The sequence below is a fragment of the Oratosquilla oratoria genome, chromosome 31 (assembly GCF_046742065.1).
Source record: "Oratosquilla oratoria isolate Oo_2021 chromosome 31, ASM4674206v1, whole genome shotgun sequence".
Classification (NCBI taxonomy): domain Eukaryota; kingdom Metazoa; phylum Arthropoda; class Malacostraca; order Stomatopoda; family Squillidae; genus Oratosquilla; species Oratosquilla oratoria.
The window spans coordinates 40,240,138-40,245,137 of record NC_134807.1 but is presented as its reverse complement, the minus strand read 5'-3'; positions in this window follow the sequence as shown (position 1 = coordinate 40,245,137).

The window sequence follows — 5,000 nt, the reverse complement described above, 5'->3', positions numbered from 1 at the left end:
AAGTTTAAAGGAAAATAATGGCTTCCGGATGACCATGATAGTAGAAAGAAATTGAACGTAATATATATATACATATATATATATAAATATATATATATATATATGTATGTATATATACATATATATATATATATGTATGTATATATGAATATATATATATATGTATATGTATATATATATATATATATATGTATGTATATATACATATATATATATATATATATATATCCGAAATCCGAATCAAGCATAGTTGATATTAGATATACATTCATTTATCTATACTTTTACTGCAACAAGAACAAATAAAGAAATTTTTGTAAAAGTGCATAGTCAAAGAAAGCTTACGTCAAGATGATCCCAAGGCCAGCCAGCTCAACAAAACGCTCGGGTAGCGTCTGACCAAAGAAACGGGTTAAACAGAAGAGTAAGAAAGAAGCAGAAAAAGAAGAAGAAACAAAAAAGGGAGTGAAGTTCTGTAAACTAAAGCAAAAGTCGGATTGTGCTAATGTGGATCCCTGATTACCCAGGTTGCCCCTCCATTCCGGAGCTCGGAATGCAACCGGAACGCACATGATCACGTTGTTGGACTTGGTCTATGCAAGCAAAGTCAGACAAACTCCAGAAAGAAAAAAAGAAAGAAAAAAAAGAAAATTAAAAACAATGGCTGGAAATAGGAATACATAAGAAAAACGGGGTATGATGAGAGCAGTGGATAGTAGTGGAAGTGAGGAAAATATGGACTTGGACATAATTGAATAAATGGTAGACAAAAACAAAATGAGTAAGAAGATATTTAGATAAAGTATAAATATATGTTTATAAAAAAGAATGATGCACATACGAATGAGAAGTAAAATCTATGAAGGAGATAAAGATGAGATGCAGATTTAAAAATATGTGAGTCAGAATGGTTATGGATCACGTGTTGGGCTCTTGATCGACAGTTATTAACCTCCCGGATGATAGCTCATAGCTTGTATGACCAATCTATGGGTAATACTGTGAATTTACACGTACAAACACACCAAACTCCTCGCCCACGAGAGTTGGAGTAACAACCCACGGCGCAGCGACACTTCAATTATTTCAGCCCTGGATGGAATTCGAACCCGGACCGCCGTAGTGCCAGACGAGAACTTTAACTACTGTGCCACGAAGTTGTGTTTGTGTTTGTGTGGGAATGTGTGTGTGTGTGTGTGTGTGTGTGTGTGTGTGTGTGTGTGTGTGTGTGTGTGTGTGTGTGTGTGTGTGTGTGTGTGTGTATGTGTGTGTGTGTGAGTGTGTGTGTGTGTGTGTGTGTGTGTGTGTGTGTGTGTGTGTGTGTGTGTGTGTGTGTGTGTGTGTGTGTGTGTGTGTGTGTGTGTGTGTGTGTGTGTGTGTGTGTGTGTGTGTGTGTGTGTGTGTGTGTGTGTGTGTGTGTGTGTGTGTGTGTGTGTGTGTGTGTGTGTGTGTGTGTGTGTGTGTGTGTGTGTGTGTGTGTGTGTGTGTGTGTGTGTGTGTGTGTGTGTGTTTGTGTGTGTGTGTGTGTGTGTGTGTGTGTGTGTGTGTGTGTGTGTGTGTGCGTGCGTGCGTGCGCCCGAGCGTGTATTCTTGTGTGCTTTATAGAGGGGCCAATCAAGTGGAAAAAGTAGTAGCAAAGCAGTATTAATAAAGTTTTTTATACATAATCTGATATTTTCGCTACAATTCTTCTTCAAGGTTAAATCACTATAAATTCTAAGTTGTCTATATTTCTGAGTCGTTATATATAAATATATATGTATGTTCAAAGATACATGTATAATATAGATACATATACATATATATATGTATATATGTGTGTATATATATAAATATGTATACATATACATATATATATGTATATATATATATATATATATATATATATACATATATACATACATGTACATACATACATATACCAAGGCTTTTTCCCCCTTACAAGGGGGTAGCCAAAAAGAAAAAGGCATAAAATCATTCCCACCCATTCCATCCCTGAATACACTCCACACCCCTCCCCCCTCCCTCTTATCTTAGCACCTCCTGAATGACGGGTCATCCCTGCACCTTGTCCACTGCCCTGGGTCAGAAGCAGTGTCGCAAGACACAGCACATCCACAGCAAGGCCGCTTCATTAAATCGGTGACCTCCCCTCTTCGTCCCCCCATTGCATAAAATGAGAGGACGGGGAGAAATCCCTTCGGGCTGCGTCAAATTTTGCTCACACATACTACCTCACCCCCCATCCACCTCATGCTATCCCAACATCATCCATATACAACCCTTCTCCATTCACCCCTGTCTTCTGTCCTCTCCCGTCCTTCCTCAACAGACATTCCCCTCTTCCCCAAAGCCCCCTTCACCCCATCCATCCACCTCATCCTAGGACGCCCCCTCATGTTCACTCCCTCCACATCTGCCTTCCACACCTCTTTTACAAGTCTTTCTTCACTCATTCTTTCCATGTGTCCAAACCATCCTAATATTCTTTCATCAACCCTATCTCCCAGCTCCCTTTCCACCCCCGTTCTCCTCCTCACCTCCTCATTTCTCACTCTATCTAGCCTAGTAACCCCCACCATACTTCTCAGACACCTCATCTCAAACACATTCAAACTCCTTCTCTCTTCTTCTCTTATGTTCCATGTTTCTGCCCCATACAGTGCTGTTGGCACAATCACTCCTTCATACAGTCTCTTCTTAGCATCCATTCCCAAATGTCTATTCCTCATACACTCTTTAATCCACCAAGGCATTTACTCGCTTCTCTCAATCTACATTCTACCTCCACTTTCACTCCACCTTTCCCTGCCACATTTGCACCCAAGTATCTAAAACTATCCACTTCCTCCAGTCGCTCTCCCTTGATGCTCACTTCCAGTCTAATGCCACTTTCAACCCTTGTACATCTCATCACCTTACTTTTACCCACATTTATCTTTAGCTTTCTTCTATCACATACTCTCCCAAACTCTGCCACCAACTTCCTCAATCCCTCCTCCGATCTTGCCACAAGCGCAGTGTCGTCCGCAAACAACAACTGGCTCACCTCCCACTTTTCTCCATTTTCTTTAACCATCTCCAATCCCTTGCCCACTACCCTTGCATTTACCTCTCGCACCACCCCATCCATGTATAAGTTGAACAGCCAGGGTGACATAACGCATCCTTGACGAAGTCCCACCTTTATATGTATATATATACATATATATATAAATGCATGCGTTGTTAAAGTCAACAGCTGAGATAGCATTATTCTGTTTATAGAATATCTTTTCTATGTTACGCACTAATGTGCGGTCGTCTGGATGCAGATTTCTGAGTAGAGTACTGAAGTCCATGTTGTTTTCCTCTAGACGTCTTTCGGCTCTAATTAGCCATCTTCAGGAGATGTTGTCTGGTTGAATTGTTGACAGAGAATGACGTGGTTTGATCGTGTGGCGGTATATATCGGCGGAGAGAGGAGTGCCCAAACGTCCGCCCGCCAATCAGCGCGCGGGGTGCATCCTCTGTCTTCTCGTTGGTAACGACGTTTCAGGTTGCTGTTGTATATTAATAGCGGGTTTTTGATTGTAAATTAGCACCGCTTCTGTCATCTTTAGTCTTCTGGTGTCTTCTGGTGTCATTGGTGACTGCAGTCGCCTAAATTCTCGGTACATTGGCGTCACCACTACAACACTGTCTAAGAGAATTTCAGCACATCTGCAGGACGGCGCCATAAGAAGACACTACTTGTACGAGCATGGACTAACACTTAAGAGACACCATATGGAAGGCACCACCGCCATCATTGAAAGAAACAATGACACCAGAAGACTAAAGATGACAGAAGCGGTGCTAATTTACAATAAAAAAAACCGCTAATTATACACAACAGCAACCTGAAACGTCGTTACCAACGAGAAGACAGAGGATGCACCCCGCGCGCTGATTGGCGGGCGGATGTTTGGGCACTCCGCTCTCCGCCGATATATACCGCCACACGATCAAACCGCGTCATTCTCTGTCAACAATTCAACCAGACAACACCTCCTGAAGATGGCTAATTAGAGCCGAAAGACGACTAGAGGAAAACAACATGGACTTCAGTACTCTACTCAGAAATCTGCATCCAGACGACCGCACATTAGTGCGTAACATAGAAAAGATATTCTATAAACAGAATAATGCTATCTCAGCTGTTGACTTTAACAACGCATGCATTATTAACGGCCTACTTCCAAAATATATATATATATATATATATGCACATATATATACATACATATACATTATACATATATATATACATATATATATATACATATACATATATATGTACATATATTTTTTTTTCTGTGGTGGGGGAAAAGAATACTGCCACCAAGTATTCCCACTTAGATCGTAAGAGGCGAGAAGAAAGGGACGGGGATTAGGACTAGGCATCCTTCTCCTTGTAGCCCCAAAGGGAACATTCCTAAAAGTAAAAGCAAAGGCATAAGAGGGTCTGGAAGTTCTCGGACCAGCACCCTAAGGTTTGGGTCTTTTAATGTGCGTGAATGTGGTACAGATGAGAGTAAAAGGGAAGGGATAGGTAGTATGTTTATGAGAAGATAGATGGATGTGTTGGCTTTGAATGAAACTAAGCTGAAAGGGAAGGGCGATTGTAAGTTTGGGAGTGTAAGTGGGAGGTTATCAGGAGTGAAGAGAGGGCGAGGGAGGGAAGGGGTGGCTATACTAGTAGGTGAAGAGATAGGTAAACGGGTAGTGGAGTGGAAGGAGGTTTCCTCAAGGATAATGTGGATGAAGGTGAAACTGGGAAAGGAGATGTGGGTTTTTGTAAGTGCATATGGGCCTGGCAGTGAGAAGAGTGTAGAAGAAAGGGAGGCCTTTTGAATAGGGAGGTGCTTAGAGTGAACTCTTTAAATGAACTCTTTAAATGAAGAGGAAAAGGAGAAGGAGTACAAGAAGAAACTGGAGGAGGAATGGGAGGGAGTGAAGGATAGAGTAGACGTAGGTGT